Raw genomic sequence first — 18,711 nt, forward strand, 5'->3', positions numbered from 1 at the left:
GAATAGATTCTCTTCAGGCCAGGATATTTTTGACCCCAGACAGACTTCACAGCCTGGCCCTTCATGTATTGGCGCTCCTTCAGTCTCCTGCACCCCCAGCGGAGTTGGTCCCGACAGCTTTAGGGTCCATGGCAGCAGCTATAAATCTGGTTCCTTGTGCACGTCTGCATATGAGAGTGTTAAGTGAACGTTACAAGTTCAGTGGTCTCTAGTACATCAGCCTGTAGACTTTCCGATTCCTCTGTGCAAAGTGTGCAAAAATTCTCTCCTGTGGTGACTTCAATCCCAGGAACTGCGAGAAGGACGCCCCTTTGTTGTGCCTCCGCCCCAAGCCACGGTGACCACGGATGCTTCCCGCTTAGGGTGGGGGGCATTGTTCAGGCAGGACTGTCCAAGGCACATGGACTCAGAGCGAGACCGTTCTGCATATAAACGTTCTAGAGATGAGAGCAGTCCTTTTAGCATTGCAGGCCCTTCATACCGCTCTTACTCTGGGAACTGTTGCGATCCGGTCAGACAATATGTCAATAGTCTGGTACATCAACAAACGGGGGGGAACCAGGTCTTATCCAATTTGTCGAGAGGCCATGAGAGTGTGGGAATGGGCGATCTCCACCAACTGCTTTCTGATAGCAACAAACATCCCGGGTCAGTCCAACATTTTGGCAGACAAATTGAGCAGGACTATCCTTTTGCCTTACGAGTGGTCTCTGAACCCTTATGTAGCAGAACAGATCTTCCTCAGGTGGGGTCAGCCTTGCTGCGATCACTTCACAGCAAGGCTCACCCCACCTGAGTAAGAGATTGCAGCAAGGCTGATCCCACCTGAGGAAGATCTGTTCTGCTGCGAAGAGATTGCAGCAAGGCTGATCCCACCTGAGGAAGATCTGCTGCGATCTCTTCGCATCGCTGTCGAATGCAAAGTGCAGTGAGTTTTTCGCTCTGATTCCCCTAATGAGGGACGCCCCCAGAGATGCTCTTGTCCATGCTTGGGCCACCTGGACTTCTTTATGCGTATCCCCCACTTCCTCTCATGACAAAATTCTTACAGAAAGCTCATCTGTTGGGGGGGCAGATTTATCCTCATAGCCCCTTTCTGGCCTCGTCACGTTTGATTCCCTTGCCTGCGGTCTCATCTCCTAGCTTCACCCTGGATTTTGGATCCTATTCCAGATCTTATTCGTCATCCCTCGGGAATTCTTCCTCCGAATCCGGATAGCCTCAAGCTCACAGCTTGGTTGCTCTAGTTCCCAGGACTCCCAGTAGCTCTACTCCCAGTTAACTCCATCCTGGTAGCGGCATACAAGTCCTCTACCAGAAAAGTTTACAGTAGTAAATGGAAACGTTTTTCCATTTGGGCTTCGCAGAGAAATCTGGATACTTTTACTGCTACAGTTCCAGCGGTGTTAGATTTTTTGTGTCATATTTTCTAACAAGGGACCAGCTCTTCCACAGTAAAAATCCAGCTGGTGGCTATTTCCCATTTTCACATAGGGGAAAATTCAGGTTCCCTAGCTGCTGCCAGAATTTGCAAGACTTTTTTGAAAGGTACTTTTCTTCTGAGAACCCCTATCAAAAATATTTCTCCGCCGTGGGATTTTACTTTGGTTCTTCAGGCCTTAGTTGCTTCCCTCTTCAAGCCTGCAGCATCAGTTGACTTGAAATTCTTGTCATGGAAGACAGCCTTGCTGGTGGCTATTACTTCAGCCAGGAGAGTGTTGGAGCTTTAGGCGCTAAGTATGAAACCCCCATATGTAGTTTTTCACAAGGGATCTCTCAGGACTAACCTGTCTTTTCTTCCAAAAGTTGCTTTGGAGTCAAATATTAATCAGTCTATTAATTTGCCTGTATTTTTCCCTAATTTTCAAAATAAAGGGGAATACAAACTACATTTGCTGGATGTTACAGGCAGTTACGTTTTTACTTGTATAGGTCCAAACCCTTCTGTAAGTCTGATCAGCTTTTCGTTTCCTTTGCTAAACCCTTTTTGGGAAAACCAGTTTCAAAGGTGACTCTCACTAAATGGATTTCGCTTTGTATTTTACAAGCATATAAAGAACTTGGATTACCAGCACCAGAGGGGATTCATGCTGACTCTACCCATTCTGTGGCTACTTCTGCTGCTTTCTGGTCTAGAGTTTCCCTGGATGATGTTTGCTCAGCAGCTACCTGGGCTTCCTCTCACACCTTTATTACTCATTAGAAGCTAGATTTGGTGTGTAGAGGAAGGGCTTCCTTTGGCTTTGCAGTGCTCTGCAATGTCCTTCCTTAAGGGCCCCCCAAAATTTCGGGTAGCTGAGGACTCTGTCCCACAGGTTGTTGATCAAATGAAGTTAACTACTTCAGATAAAGAAGTTATGTACTCACCATAATGTTCTATCTGAGTCGTTAGACTTCATTTGTCAGCAACCTTCCCTTCCTCCTGACCTTGATGGTTATTCCCCTGTTTGGGCTTGATGTCCTGAATTTGACGAGCCTGGTGTATGTGTTCGGGTCAGGTTTTTTGGCTTAGGTTGTTGTCACGTTTTGGGTGGCAAACTCGATCTGAGGATTGGAAGGAGGTTGCAGTGTAGTACGGGTAAGGGGAAGACCTTGGAGCTCAGATGTTTAGCTTGGTAAGCTGCCCGCTCGGATCCGGAACCTACAGGTTGCTGACAAATGAAGTCCAACTACTCATGGAACATTATGGTGAGTACATAACTTATTTTTATCCCATGCATCAACCTTCTAAATTTGCACTAATCATGTTCTCACTGACTGACTTGTTTTCTCAGCAGTTGATGTTATTAGTGTTTCACTGTTGCAGTCGTCACATATGGGTTATCCCCGCCAGGATAGCCCTCGCCCGGCCTGAATACCTGAGACTTAGTATTTCTACATCAGTTGCTGTCACTTGAGGACTGCTGTCAGGTCGCCCTCGCCCAGCCTGAATACCTGAGACTTAGTATTTCTACATCAGTTGCTGTCACTTGAGGACTGCTGTCAGGTCGTCAGTAGTATAAGGTAAGACAGCCAACGCCATTATATCAGTCTTTCTTGCTGTGGAGCCTGAAGCAGATGTTCATTGTGTTTCACTGTTGCCGTCCGTATCAAATGGGTTATCCGGCTCCCGGTTGCCCACAGTCGGCCAGAATACCAAAGTCGTTGGTATATGATGTTGGCTGCCTTCGGTTTTAAGCCTGACGCCAGGTGCAAAGGAAGACAGCTGATGCCATTTCCTCAGTCTTTCTTGCCGCAGAGCCCGAAGCAGAAGCAATTTGCACGAGTGCTGGTTGGCCGAATACCTTCTTTTTGTATTCCAACTGCTAAGTTGAAGACATCCTCAGATAAGTACCCCATTGGGGACCCTCTTTTCTTGCTTTAACGAATGTCAGAGAAAGTTAATGACTGTCTTGCATGTGATTTTCACTCTTATTGTATCACTTGTTTGGGCCTTGAGCATGACATCCCTAATTATGATCTCTGTGCTTCTTTCAACCCGTGTACCATACACCGTAGAGCTAGGATCTTGTTTAAGCATTTCTGAGTTTGGCCTATGTTCGTCGGTATGGTGTCTTCTGGTCTCCCGACTTCAGATGTTCCTAAGAAGCACAAGGATAAAGACCGCGGCCGGCTTAGGGTCAGATTAGCCGACTACTTTCGCGTTGTTGGTTTTCGGCCCAGCGGTAGTCAGTGAGGCACTTTCATTGCCCCTGCAGTCTGCAGATGTTCAGCAGCATGCCTGTACTGAGACCTTTTCTGAGTCCTCCATACTGCAGGCTTCCACTTTGTCTTCTGACCCTCCGCCAGTCGCCGCCTCTGATGGATCCGGAGCTGCTAAGCAGATGCCGGCTTCTGAGGCCTCTTTTCTCTTTCAGGAGTCCAGATCCAGACCGACGACCTTGGTTCAGACGACTGCGGTGGCTAGGCCTCCTGAGTCCCACCTGCTTTCTAGCAGGCCTTCCAGCCGCAAATCTATTCAAAAGCTGGTGCCGCCCTCCCCTCAAATGCCTCAGTCTCAGATGATTAAAATGGCTAGTGATCTATTGATCCTTTTCAGGGGCTCTCAGCCACCTCCTTCTAAATTGGCCATGGAATTGTCCGCAGAAGTTTTGTCTGCCTCAGACTCCGAGGTTTCCAGCAAGATGAAGAGGGGAAACTCTCAACTTTTTTCTGGTTTTGAGGATTCTGATGCAGAAGACTCCATCCCTTCCTGACGATTTTTCTTTTGGAGATACTCTGAATACTCTTAGAGAGCATTTCAAATGGGAAAGTCAGGACTACCCTTAGTCAAAGAAAAGGATTAGGGAATTCTTGGATTTGCCACAGCATAAGCCTTTTGGCTATCCCTCCGGTTTTGGAAGTTGTTGGTGATGATGTTTTCATGGAGAATTCTTAGACTTTTAATTCTGTTCCTCCTGCTTCTAGAAAATCTGACCAGTATGAGAGTGCCTGATTCGCATTCGTTCCTTTTCAAGAATCCTACTGCTGATCCGGTGATTATTTCTCAGGGCCCTAAAGGTGTTAAAGCCGCGGTTGCTAAAAACCCTGTTCCCTCTGACAGGGAATCAAGGGCCTTAGATAGATGAGGTAAAAAGGTTTATACTTCCTCCACCCTTGCGATTTAGGTCAGTTAATTTTTCTTTTTCCTATGCTAAACTATCAGCAGCATACATTGCAGGCTATTAATGCTAAAATTGCTAGTGCTCCTTCCCTGATGGAGAGTAAGGACATGCAAGATTTATTGAATTCTGCTACTCTGTCACTAAACATTCTCTACATTGTGATTTTGACCCTTTGGAGGCTTCCTGCAGGGCAGCAGCCACTGGTTCTGTTAGAAGACATGCTTGGCTCAGGGAACAGCCCCTTTCTGAACCTGTCAAATCTAAATTACTGGATGTGCCTTTGCACAAGGACAATCTTTTTGGTAGCAAAGCGGAAGAGGTGTTGAAACAGTTGGAGGATAAGGCCATATCTATGCAAACTATTAAGGACTTTCTGCAAGTTCAGTCTCCTCGTTTTAGTAGACATTACCCTTCTAAGAATTGGACTTTTCCTGATCCTAGCAAACAGGGTTGCTCTAGGCCTAGGGGTTACAGATCTTCTAGGGGACAGACTTCCACCCCTCAAAAGGCTAAGCATTGGCAGGCTTCCTCTTCAGATTCGGGGAGTTATAATCCCAAAGCAAGCATTCCCAATGACTCTGGCCTTCCCCTGCCTTCCTCTGCGGGCCTAAGGTTTCCTTTGAGGGGAAGGTTAGCCATTTTTGCAGATGTCTGGTTCACCATCACAAACGACAAATGGGTACTCAAAATAGTATCCCAAGGCTACAAGTTCTCCTTTCACACCTTACCTGTCCACCAAGGATACCCAGATATCCCCCCTCATCAAAGGGCAGAAGCAGTAAAACAAGTTTCTTCTCTGCTAAACCTGGGAGCAATAGAGCCAGTTCCTGCACTACAGATAGGCCAGGGTTTCTACTCAAGACTTTTCCTGGTTCCCAAAAATGGGGGCACTTGGCGCCCTATTCTGGATTTGTCCATTCTAAACACTTTTCTGGTGATTCCCAAGTTCAAAATGCTCACTCTTCAGCAGTTGCTGCCAATGCTGGCCAAGGATTCCTGGCTGGTGACTTTGGATCTCAAAGAAGCTCATCTGCACATCCCAATAAGGGAAAGCTGCAGGCAGTTCCTTCGCTTCAAGGTGGGGAAGAGGCACTTCCAATTCTCTGCACTACCCTTTGGCTTATCTACTGCTCCCAGAGTTTTTACGAAATGCCTGGCTCCAGTCATTGCTTTTTGCAGACAAAAAAACATTCAAATTTACCCTTACTTGAATAATTATCGTATTCAAGCAAACTCTGCAGAGCAACTTCTAAAGGATTTGGACTTGTAAAGAACCTTCTCACCTCTTTGGGCTGCACTATCAATGAAAAGGAGATGTATTCTTGGGAGCGAGTCTGAACACAGCCACCCAGATGGTATTCCTCCCCCAAGAGAAACAAATGGATCTTTCGAATTACTTCAAGAATTTGGTAAGCATGACCCAGCTCTCTGCAAGGCAATTCCTGCAAGCCCTGGGATTCATGGCTTCATGTATTCTGATGATTCCATATGCCAGACTGCATATGAGGAAAATACAGTGGTACCTCAAAAACCTTTGGTGTCAACACACTCAGGATTTAGACTTGATACTTCCTCTGATTCCCTGCCTGCAGACAGAGTTTCTTTGGTGGGCGACAGCCTGTTCACAGAACAAAGGCCTACCTTTTTGTCCACCTCCTGCCAGCCAGGCTCTCACCACAGATGCCTTGGACTACGCTTGGGGAGCACATCTAGAGGGCAGATGCATTCAGGGGACTTGGAGCTATCAACAGGTTCATTTGCACGTAAATCTGAAGGAATTCATGGCAGTCCAGCAGGCCTTGATGGCTTTCAAGCATCTACTCTCTCCTGGTACTCTTCTAGTCAGGACAGACAACACCACAATCATGTGGTACATCAAGCAGGGAGGGACTCGCTCTTACCCCCTGATGATGCTGTGGCCCATAGCAGCTTCCATGGGCATTCATCTGGTAGCTCAGTTTCTTCCAGGAAGGCTCAACACCTTGGCAGACCAGTTGAGCAGGCAGGTCCTGGATCCTCACGAGTGGCAACTAAACAAGACCATCTTCTATCGCATCATTCAGCTTTGGGGCACTTCCCAGGTGGATCTCTTCTCATCTCTGACTAACGACCTTCTTCCAACCTTTTGCACCAGGGATCATCACAACAAAGCTTGGAAAGTGGATGCTCTGTCCTTCCCCTGGACACAGCTCTCAATCTATGCCTTCCCTCCTCTGCCTGTTCTTCCCAGAGTGCTGTTAAAGATAAGGGACGAAAAACCAAGGGCCATTATCATAGCTCCAGACTGGCCCAGGCAACATTGGTATCCACTACTTTGCAGTCTCTCCCAGTCTCAGCCTTGGCATCTTCCCCTGATACCAGATCTCTTGGTTCAGGAGGGGGGAAAATTCTGCATCCTCATCTTCAGACTCTGCATTTGGCAGCCTAGCTCATAATATAAATCTTTCCCAACAGGTGGTTGAGGTTCTTCGTGAGGCCAGGAGGCCTAGCACTAGGAAATCTTATGCAGATAAGTGGAAAAGATTCTCCATTTGGATGCAGACTAGATGGGAAGACCCTTCTCAACCTACTCTTTTTCTTATTCTTGACTATCTGGCAGGCTTGCTTAATGGTGGACTTTCCTTTTCTTCTATCAAGATTTATGCTTCAGCTATTTCTGCTCATTGTTCCTTTGAGCAGCCCATTTTCTCTCGTCCCTTGATGAAACCGTTCCTCACGGGAGCTAGCAATTTAAAGCCTCCCAGAAGGGCACTTACTCCTGCTTGGGATCTTAATTTTGTACTTGAGAAACTTGCTCTGCCTCCGTTTGAACCAGCTGCCTCACCAGATTTGAAGTTTCGCTCCTGGAAAATTGCCTTTCTCTTGGCTATTACTTCATCTTGAAGAGATTCTGAGCTGCAGGCCTTAATGGCAGTAGAGCCTTTTATCATCTTCCATGTGGATCAGGTTTCTCTTCAAACTCATTTATGCCTAAGGTGGTTTCTAGCCTGACTCTTAACCAGTCTATCCACCTGCCTACCTTCTTTCCTAATCCTCAGAATAAAAGGGAAAGGTTACTGTATTCCCTGGATGTGCATAGACAGCTTAGATTTTACCTGGTCAGGACTAAACCTTTTCGAAATTGGGATCAGTTGTTGGTCAGTTTTGCTCCTGGGGCTCAGGACAAAGCTGTTTCTAAACAGACCGTTTCTAAGTGGATTGCTCATTGTATTCACTTTTGTTACTTGCAGCATGGCAAGGTTCTTCCACAAAGTGTTAGGTCCCGTTCTACTAGAGCAGTTTTACCTCAGCAGCTTTTGTAAGGAATAAGCTACTTGGACTTCTGTCCACACTTTCACTGAACATTACAATTTACCCTTGTTTTCTAGGTCCATGGCTGGCTGCATTGTTGCAGGGCGTCCTTACCAACCCTTAAACCGTGGGTGTTCCTCCTCCCTTTTTTTTTTTTTTTTGGGCTTTGGGAATCAACCCATTTTGTAAGGACTGCAACAGTGAAACACGATGAACATAGTACAGTTGTGTACACTTACCATAAATGTAGATGTCTGAGTGTATTCACTGTTGCAGTCCTGGTTTCCCTCCCCTTCCATCCCCCTCTTTTTCCTAGGGCACAGACTGGATTTTTCTTTTCCTGGCCTAACCTTTTTAGGGGCTCCTGACTGTTAAGGCAAGAAAACCAGAGGGAATGGCATCAGCTGCCTTCCTTTGTACCTGACGTCAGGCTTAAAACCGAAGGCAAGCCGACATCATATACCAAGGACTTTGGTATTCTGGCCGACTGTGGGCTACTGGGAGCCGGATAACCCATTTTGTAAGGACTGCAACAGTTAATACACTCGAACATCTACATTTATGGTAAGTGTACACAACTGTACTTTCGCACAAGTGCTGGTCGGCCACTACCTAAGTTTCATCTACCGAATTGAAGTCTTCTAAAGCTAAGTACCCCGTTAGGGATCCTTTTTTCTTGCATTAACTGATGTCAGAAAAAGTTAATAATTCTCTCTCCTGTGGAAAACAAGTACCACACTGAGACTTCCACTCTTACTGCGTCACTTGTTTAGGCCCAGACCACGACATCCCTCGTCACTTCTGTGCTTTGTTCAATGCCAGGACTATCCATTGTCGGGCCCTTATTGTAGCCAGATATTTTTGCTTACATTCCTCGAATTCTGATATGGCTTTGGTAAGCCATCCGACAGATATTCCAAAAAAAGTAAAGATAGACAGAGACAGACCGCACAGATCCAAACCTATCGACGACTGTTCCATTAAGCTAGTCGTCAGTTTTCCGGTCCTCAGTGAGGCGCTTTTGCAGCCCCTGATATCTGCTTCTGTTGATTTGCAGGCTGCTACCGAGACCCTTTCGGAGTCCAGTATGCCACAAAACTCTTCTTTGATTAAGGATCCTGCAGTCATCTCAGCCTTGGATGGGTCTGGAGCCGCTGATCAGGCACCGGCTTCCGAGGAAGTCCTTCGCACTACCGAATCTCGACACAAACCGACGTCTTCTTTCTGAGGAAGTCCTTCGCACTACCAAATCTCGACACAAACCGACGTCTTCTTTCGCGACTACCGTTCTTTCTAAAACTACAGAGTTTCTTAGGCCCAGGGTACGAATCACACCTGAGAAACCGACGACCCACTTTCAGGTGCCTGCCACCTTTCCTCAGTCTCAAATGCTTAAAATGGCGGGAGACCTTCTCATGCTGATCAGCCATGCTGTCCCCTTCAAAAGGAAAAGAGATCTGTCCCCTGTAGTTTTGTCTGAACAAGTCTGATGAATCTGATGCATCTGAATATGAAGACATGCAAACCCTCTCCACTTATGAGAATTCTGATGCAGAGGATTTCATTCCTTCAGCCTCTTCCCCCAGAGGATTTTTCCTTTGGGGAAACCTTGCAAACCTTAAGGGAGCATTTCCAATGGGAGAGTCAGGACTACCCTCAGTCTAAAAAGAGACTGTGGGAATTCCTAGAGCTTCCACAACACAGATCTTTGGCCATCCCCTCAGTCCTGAATGTTGTGGAGGATGTTTTCCTCGAATCCAGCTAGTCTCCTGATGCCCTCCCTCCTGCTCCCAGAAAACCAGACAGGTACTATAGAGTCCCTGACTCCCACAAATATCTTTATAAAAATCCTACAGATGACCCTGAAGTCATTTCTCAATAGCCAAAAGGAATTAAAGCAACCTCTACTAAGAATCCCACCCCCTCAGACAGAGATTCCCGAGCTTTGAACAGATGGGGTAAGAAAGTATACACCTCAGCTACTCTTGCTATCAGGGCACTAAATTGTCAGTTCCATATGCTGAAATGTCAGCAACATACCTTGGAACTCCTTAAACAAAAATGTCATCCTTTCCTGCTTGGGCAGAATCTAAAAATTTACAAGAGTTAATGCATTCTGCAAGTCAAATAACTAAACACACCTTGCACTGTGGTTTTAATGCCTTAGAAGCTTCTTGCAGGGCAGCGGTCACTGGGTCTGTCATTAGAAGGGATGCACGGCTTAAGTAACAGCCCCTGGCAAATCATGTCCGTTCTAAATTGTTGGATGCCCTCTTGCACAGAATTACCTTATTTGGCACTAAGGCAGAAGAGGTCTTAAAAAAGATGGAAGAAAAAGCAAAATTTATGCAAATAGTTAAGGATTTCTTGCAGGTCCAGCCCCCTAGGTTCAGCAGGCATTGTCTGTCCAAACACTGGTCCTTTCCTGCTCCCAGTAAACTGGCCTAGCATAGGCCCCATGGAAGCAGACAGCAGCCCCATGGAATGCAGAGTTCTAAGCAGTGGACTACCTCCACTTCAAAACCAGGGAGTTCTAAGCCACCCCCCTTATGGTTAAAAACTCACAATGACTCCTCTCCTCCACCCCTCCCTCTGCCCACCTTCACTTACCCCTAGGAGGAAAACTCTCCTTTCACTCAAATACCTGGGCCACCATTACCAAGGACCACTGGGTTCTGAACATTGTGTCTCAGGGATACAAATTTTTCTTTTACACCCTTCCAACCCCAAAAGGGTTCCCAGATCTTCCACCAAATTACTGGGCAGAGGCTCAAAAGCAAATCCTTTCCCTGCGCTCTGAGGGCAGTAGAGTACATTCCTACAGAACAGATCAGCCAAGGTTTCTACTCCAGACATTTTCTGGTGGCCAGAAAAGAGGGCACCTGGTGCCATTTTCGTGATCTATCCATTCTATGCACCTACCTGGTGATTAAATTCAAAATGCTCTAACTCCAGCAGCTGCTACCCATGCTCTCCAAGGATGCTTGGGTAGCCATCCTAGATCAAAAAGAGGCCTACCTCCACATTATCAGGGAGTCCTGCAGGAAATATCTCTGCTCCAGGGCAGGATCTCAACACTTTCAGTTCTCTGCGCTTCCCTTTGGCTTATCTACTGCTCCCATAGTTTTCACAATGTCTGGCTCCGGCCATTGACTTTTGCAGACAAAGAAATATTCAGATTTAGCCATACTTAGACGACTGCCTTATTCTGGCAGACAGCCAGGAGAAAACTGCTCAAGCACCTGGCCTTTGTAAAGACGTTACTAACCTCCCTAGGGTACACAGTCAATGAAAAGAAATCCAAACAGGTGCCTACCCAAAGGATAATCTTCCTGGGAGCAAGTCTGGACACTGCTTCCCAGATGGCATACCTTACTCCAGAGAAACAAATTTTCCTGACAGCCTACTTCTCTCAACTAGCCACCAGGACCCAGCTAACTGCAAGGAAGATCCTGCAAGCTCTGGGGTTCATGGCATCTTGCATACTACTCATTCCATGTTCCAGACCGCATATGAGGAAACTTCAGTGGTCCCTAAAGAGCCTTTGGTGCCAGCACTCTCAAGACCTTGAAACTCTTCTACCTGTAAGTCCTTGCCTCAGAAAAGATTTTTTTTGGTGGACAAACAGTATGCTCCCACAATAAGGGAATGCCTTTCTCCCCACCCCCTGCCACTCAGACCCTCACCACAGACGCATCAGACTACGCTTGGGGTGCACACTTGGACAGCAAGTGCATACAGGGCCAATGGAGCCCACAGCAAATCAGTCAAAAAGAGATGATGGTTGTGCAGCATGCCTTGATAGCTTTCAAGACCCTTCTCTCTCCAGGGGCACTCCTGATCAAAACAGACAACACCGCTGTGATGTGGTACATCAACAAGCAGGGAGGGACTCACTCCTACCCTCTATGCAGGCTGGCCATGAGCCTTTGGCACACAGCCTCTGCCATGCAACTACACCTGTTAGCACAATTCCTACCAGGCTCTCTCAACTCTCTGAGAAAAATTAAGCAGAAATCTTCTGGACCCACACGAGTGGCAACTCAAGAGAAGTACCTTCACCCTAATAACTCATAAATGGGAAACCCTGAAGATCAACCTCTTTGCCTCCCACACCGACCATCAGCTCGGCAAATGCTGCACCAGGGAGCATCACTGCATGGCTTGGAAAGTGTATGCCCTGTCCTTCCCCTAGGTCAATCTATTGGTCTGTGCTCCCCCCCCCCACACACACACCTCTCATCCGCAGGGGACTGCTCAAGATAAGGGAGGAAAAAACAAGGACCATTCTTATAGCTCAAGGCTGGCCCTGCCAGCACTGGTACCCCTTGCTGCGCAGCCTGTCCTTGCTACCCCCATGGCATCTTCCTCATATTCCAAACCACCTGACCCAGAGGGAAGGGGAGTTATTGCATCCTCAGTTGCAGACACTCAGTTTGGCAGCTTGGCTTATTCCCTAACCCCGAACCAATCTGCCAACCTCAGTAAACAGGTTCTGGATGTTATCTGTGAGGCTAGACGTCCTAGCACCAGAAAGTCTTATGCTGATAAATGGAAAAGGTTCTGCACCTGGATCCAGGCTATGGGAGCCAATACGGCCCAGTCCTCTATCCCTCTCATGCTGGATTACTTAGCTGACCTACTACACAGTGGCCTCTCTTTCTCCTCTATAAAAATTCATGCCTCTGCTATTTCTGCTCATTTTCCCACTGAACAGCCCCTTTTCTCACACCCTTTGATCAAACAGTTCCTAAGAAGGGCTAGCAACTTGAGGCCACCCAGAAGGGCACCAACACCAGCTTGGGACCTTAACTTTATCTTGGAAAAGCTCTCCCTGCCCCCTTTTGAACCAGTTTCTTCTGCAGAGCTAAAATTTCTCTCCTGGAAGACAGCATTCCTTCTGGCCATCACTTCAGCTAGGAGTCTCTGAGCTGCAAGCACTCATGGCTGTGGAACCCTTCATCTTTCATGCCGACAGAGTATCCCTCAGAATTAACCCATGCTTCATGCCCGAGGTGATGTCCAGTGGGCTCTTAACCATTCCATTCATTTGCCCACCTTTTTTCCTAATCCCCAGAACAAGGGGGAGAGGATTCTTTACACTCTAGATGTACACAGACAGCTCAGATTCTATCTAGATAGGACTAAATCCTTCAGAAAGTCTGATCAATTGCTAGTTTAGCATTGCTACAGGGGCAGAAGGCAAAGCCATCTCCAAACAAACCTTTTTCAAATGGATAGCACACTGCATCCATTTCTGCTACAAACAGCATGGAAAGCCTCCCTCCAAGGGGGTCAGGACACGCACCACCATAGCAGCCTTCACCTCTGCAGCTTTCCTCAGAAGAGTCCCCACCAGGGGCGTCCTGGAGGCTGCCATCTGGATATCTGTTCACACTTTTATCAAACATTACCACCTGCCTCTCTTCTCCAAATCCAGGGCAGGGTTTGCCTCTGCAGTCTTGCAGGGCATCCTAGCCAGCCCCTAGTTTCATTGACTGCCTCCAACTTTTAGGAATCAACCCAAATGTGATGACTGCAGCAGTGAAACACAAAGAACATAGTACAGTTGTGTACACTTACCATAAATGTAGATGTTAGAGTGTATTCACTGTTGCCGTCCTGGTCCCCCCTCCATCCCCCTTTTCTTCTCTTTCTCCTTTTATTACCATTCAAACTTGTTCTCCTTTCCTTTCAAGGAACATATTGGTATTTATTTTCCACTGGTGGGGTTTCTTCCACCAGACCCTGGCCTCCTACCTGGGGCTCCTGGCAGGTTAGGGCAAGAAAAACTGATGTAATGGCGGTGGCTGCCTTAGTTTATACTACTGACAACCTGACGTCAGTCCTCAAGCGACAGCAACCGAGACAGAAATAATAAGTCTCTGGTATTCGGGCTGGCCGAGGACTACCCTGGCAGGGATAACCCAAGCGTGATGACTGCAACAGTGAATACACTTGAACATGTACCTTTATGGTAAGTGTACACAACTATACTGTACTTCTATCAACAGAGGTGCATGGCATTGCAGTAACTAGAAAATGGAAATCAAAGTCTAAACCTGCTGTAATTGAAGTACCGAATATTCTAAAGGAGATAAAAGAAGTAAAGATGGGGCCTAAAGAAAAGGGAAGGAAAGTTATAAATAAATAAATATGGAATTTGTGAGAACAGTACATGCAGAATAATGTTTAGGAGTGAGATTCAAGAGAAGGCAATAATTAAGCAATTTGCATATGTTAGAATGAATAATTAAAGAAAACATGTACATGTTCTGCATGAAAATGAATGTTACTATGATTTGTTTTTATTTCTATTAATATGTATGTATATGTACCCAAGTCATTAAGTTGTTATTTAACAAAGATCTTTAAAGAAAAAAAAGTCTTGCAGTTGGCTTATTTACATACAGAGGAGACAGCATTAAATGATCCATTTCGCATTTGAGTCTCATTTTATTTTTATTTATTTTCTTTCACATTTGCAAGATGTAGCTCAGACAGTAGCCGAACTCCAACAACCTTACTTTTGGAAATCATTTCCAAGCCTCTGTCTCTACATATACATAGTTACTGCTGATACGTCTGCCCTGGGCATTACCAAGGACAAAACTGTATAGGGATTAAGGTTCATTACAGAATTGCAGGTTATGTCAGTGTCTTGGAGATGAAAACAGTACTGCCACACTAAAGGCATTTCATGCCATATTGCTTGTGGGAAACATGGTTATCCATGGTAACAATATTGTAGTGTGGAATATAAACAAAAGGCAGAGGAGTCATGACACTCTGGAAATGGGCAATGGTGATCACATTCTTCCTTGTAGCACTGCACATTTCCGGGTACTCTGCTATGGCAGAGATACTCAACAGGTGTCTTCCATTCCCTCAGGATTGGTTCTCAAGCCAGCAAAACAGTCACGTGGAGGAAGACTATCATCAACCTGTTTGCCTCTCCCTCAAACCCACAATGTTGCTACATGCTGGTCCCCCACATAAGTGAGTGTGGGATGCATTAGTAAGGCAGTGGTCATAAGGTCTCATGCACACCTTTCCAACTGTTGACCATTCCAAGTCTGAAAGGTTGTAGCGCATCATGCCCAAGTGAGCCAGGGAGGGCTTCTTTGACCATGTCAGACCTGGTTTCCCTTACTGTTCCCTCATTTTCAGGATGGCCCATTGAAATTCATTCCCTACAAAATATTACTTTCCACCTCATAGCAAACTCATCCTAAACTCTACTTCCTAAATTTGTTCAGTTGGCTACTTCAGCTTCATTCATAGCCAGTAATCTAGGCTATCTCAAGAACACTGACTGTGTATCTTCGCAAAGCTTACAAGACAAATGGGTACATTTTTCCATGTGGACAAAAGAAACCAGAATTACAGCACAGTCCTTTATCTCCTTAGTCTTGGAGCACCTGTCAGATTTATTTGAGTAAAGGCCAAGCTACTGCACCATCAAGGTTCACTTGTCAGCAGTTTCTGATTTCACATTGGCATCTCTTGACTTTGCTTAAGGTTAGTAAAAGTTTCCTGTTAGGAATTTGTAATCTGAAACCACCAGTCCGGAGATCTGGTTCTGACTTGGGACTTATCTTTTATAACAGTAACTAAACATTTAATTACAAAGACTGTTGTAAATCCTGTAAAACAATGCTCTCCATTGTTATATGAATTATAGGGTGACACAGATATAAAATATCCTTTTTGTATGCAGCTGTGCCAAAAATAAATTTATGACTGACTAAGCTCAGGGTGCCCCTGTATTGGAGCAGCACTAAATCCCCAGTGAATTAGACAAACCAAATAAAGCTTAACTCTTTACTTTCAAAAGGAAGGTATGCTTAGTAAACTTCTACAGTCATGGGGAAGGGCAGCATATAGCCAGGCAGGAAATGCTGCGTGAAAGCAAAGGTTCAGTCCTTGCTCATGCAGGGGCATTCTCCGTTAAGGAGCTGAATACATGATATAAAGGCCAGGCTTGTACTTAGATTCTTAGTTCTGCAAGTCTCCTTTTTTAAGATCAGGCATGCACTTCAAAGTTCAGAGTTTTCCTTCCCCAGTGGTCCTAGACAAGTTGAAAAATTTAACCTCCAAAGATTGGTAATCAGCTGGTGAGAATGAAAAAATGGGTAGATGACATATAAGTAGAAGATCATTGGCAACAAAACCATTTTAACTGCATTTATTGTGGCTAGAAGTATCCGCTCCTGTCTTCTACATATCTGGAGAGAGACAAAAACTTCCATAATTTATTTAAATTTACAATTCACTGTTCCTAAAAGATCTGATAAGTAGATCCCTATGTATTTGGTAGGAGATACACAACTGAAAAGTCAGTTGATGGGATTGTTAGTAAATTGTTTTTGCTGAAGGATTAGCTCGAAAGAATTCAGATTTACTAAAATTCATGTTTAATGCCCATCACTAGCACCAAAGAATAGGAAGACCTTTTCTGGGTTTTCGGATAACAAAGTATATTCATCAGCAAAAAAGAGAATTTTAGAAGTTGGGTGATATGTTTAGACAAATGCCAAAAGGTGCATTAAATTCAGTAATTGTCTGATGAGGTATGAGTAGAGGGGAGTTTACATTTCATTGGATCTAGTGGAGGTGCCTTTAGACATTAGATGAGCCAGACAGAATGCTTTCTGAACTACTGCAGAGACATTGTGATCAAACGCTAAGGAATTGTCAGCAAGATCACTTGGATCCTTTATGACAGTGTCTAAATGGAGGGTGTATCACCTATATGTATGTGAAAGTGTTTTGTTTACCAGAATGAACTATGCTACATTTTTTCTCATTTAATTTGAGATCATTGTCCTTGCAGCAGCAGTTAAGATGTCTAACCCATGTTTGAGCATTTGTGAGTCAAGGGGAAATCGAATATCAGTACCCATTTTACTGTTTTCTGCAATCTTTGATAACCATAGGCCAGTAGTGTTGCCTTGCAGGAATGAGATGCTGATGCCAAATAGGAGAGAGTCCAGTACTGAGCTCTGTCGTATACCACTGGTAACTTTTTTTTGCTTTTAGACATGGTAGCCGAGAATCTATCCACATTTTCTCTTGGACAGGTAGTTGGCCATCCATCACACAGCTTAAGGGTTTATGTTCAGATTTGCAAGTCTGAAGGTAGGGGAAAATTATCAAAGGCCTTGGCCATAGCCAGATATTCTGTATGTACTTTGCAGCAGCTATCCACTGCTTCAGTTACTTTTGCAAAGGAATTGATGAGGATAAACAAAGCCAAATTGTCACTAGGGTTAAGGGATTTTCAATGTCCAGCTTAATGAGGTCTGAGAAAATCTCCCACAGCTTTACATATTAAGCCAGTGAGACTAATGGGTTTATCGTTACTAGGGTCCATGGGTTGGCCACCCTTGTGGAACAACATCACAGTAGCTGTTTTCCAGACTTCAGGAATGTAACCAGTAGAGAGGCTTAGATTAATGATGTTATGCAGAGGTTCAGGTAATCCATTCTTGACTCAAATAATAAGTCAACCTGGTATTTTATCAGGACCCATAGTTGAGGTGGTGGTTGCTTTTGAGATGATGGAAAGACCATATCCCATTGTACTTAACGGGTTTGTCAGGGTTAGTAGAATCTGTAGAATAGCTATAACTGTGGGTACAGTAAAATTTGAACTAAAGTTGTCAGCTAGGGTATTGGATGTTTCCTTTGTGCTAGAGTGTGCAGTATTATTGTGGACTAGATCTTAATATTGTTGGGTATTAAATTCCTGGCATAATTAAAGAAAGGTTTGTTGTTTTTTTTTGTTTTAGTGGCTATTTTAAGTTCATACTCTGCTTTCAGCTTCCTATTAGTTCTCTAAACCTGCTTAATTGTGCTCTTAAGGTAGGTAGAACAAGTCCTCTTATAATTAAACAATTTTTTCTATTGTTCTTTGATTTATACTGGATTTCCACCGTAATGATTTATTTTTAAATTTCCCATTGCATTTGAAGTGGATAAGGGACTGTATTATCACTACAACTGTTTAACTGGGGGTAGAATTCTGCGGCCTAGGCAGCAGCTTTAACAATGGGAACCACTGGAGGTGGATTACAGCAGTAGTTAGTTCACTAAGTAAATGAAGAAGGTTTGCTTTTGAGATGTTCCTAAACAAAGAGGTATTTGCAGGGAATGTGCCACCAGTTTTAAAGGAAGCTGTCTTTAATTTGTGGTCTGATTTTAACACGACAGGATGATTTGTATGTAGATGTACAAGAAATGGACTTATGAGTCACAGTAGCACAAAGTTATTCAAACTCAAACGCAACAAGAGTCAGCAGAACAAAAGTGCTAATTTCAGTAATGTGTCAGTAAGAAGGGTGGTTCAGTTAGTAAGACGAAAAAAAGACTGTTTCACTATATGTAGCAAAACCTTATTAAAATCATAGTAGTACAACTTGGTTATGACAAGGAAGACACTAGAGTTTATTTTTTGTTACATTTTACATTTGGTTACAAGGATGGTCTGACTGGGGACAAAAAGCCCCTATTAGGGGAGACCAAGGGAGAGAAGCTCCACATTAATTCTTACAAAAAGCTGCCTAGTAATATAGAGGCAATCAGAAAAACAAATGACTACACTTTTTAGAATTTAGCCTTACATCCCAGTTCCAGCACTATTTTTTGCATGTGTTACATCCTATTGTAGTATTCACAAGTCTTCATGTGAGTTGACATCATCAGTAAATCTGTTTAGCTGGACACCTTTGACATCATCTTTGACACTGGAGAAATGCATCCAAAGAGAAGCAGCCCCATTACTGAGCCCTGAAGGACCCCATAAGTAACCTGC

The 18,711-nt window shown here is 44.7% G+C and overlaps 1 protein-coding gene across 1 annotated transcript in view; it reads left to right on the forward strand.

The window, feature by feature from the left end:
- SERAC1 (serine active site containing 1) overlaps positions 1-18,711 on the forward strand; it is a gene marked incomplete in the record, with an annotated part of 923,851 nt that overhangs the window by 170,781 nt on the left and 734,359 nt on the right.

The sequence above is a fragment of the Protopterus annectens genome, chromosome 1.part0 (assembly GCF_019279795.1).
Source record: "Protopterus annectens isolate FY-2018-M chromosome 1.part0, PAN1.0, whole genome shotgun sequence".
Classification (NCBI taxonomy): Eukaryota; Metazoa; Chordata; order Ceratodontiformes; family Protopteridae; genus Protopterus; species Protopterus annectens.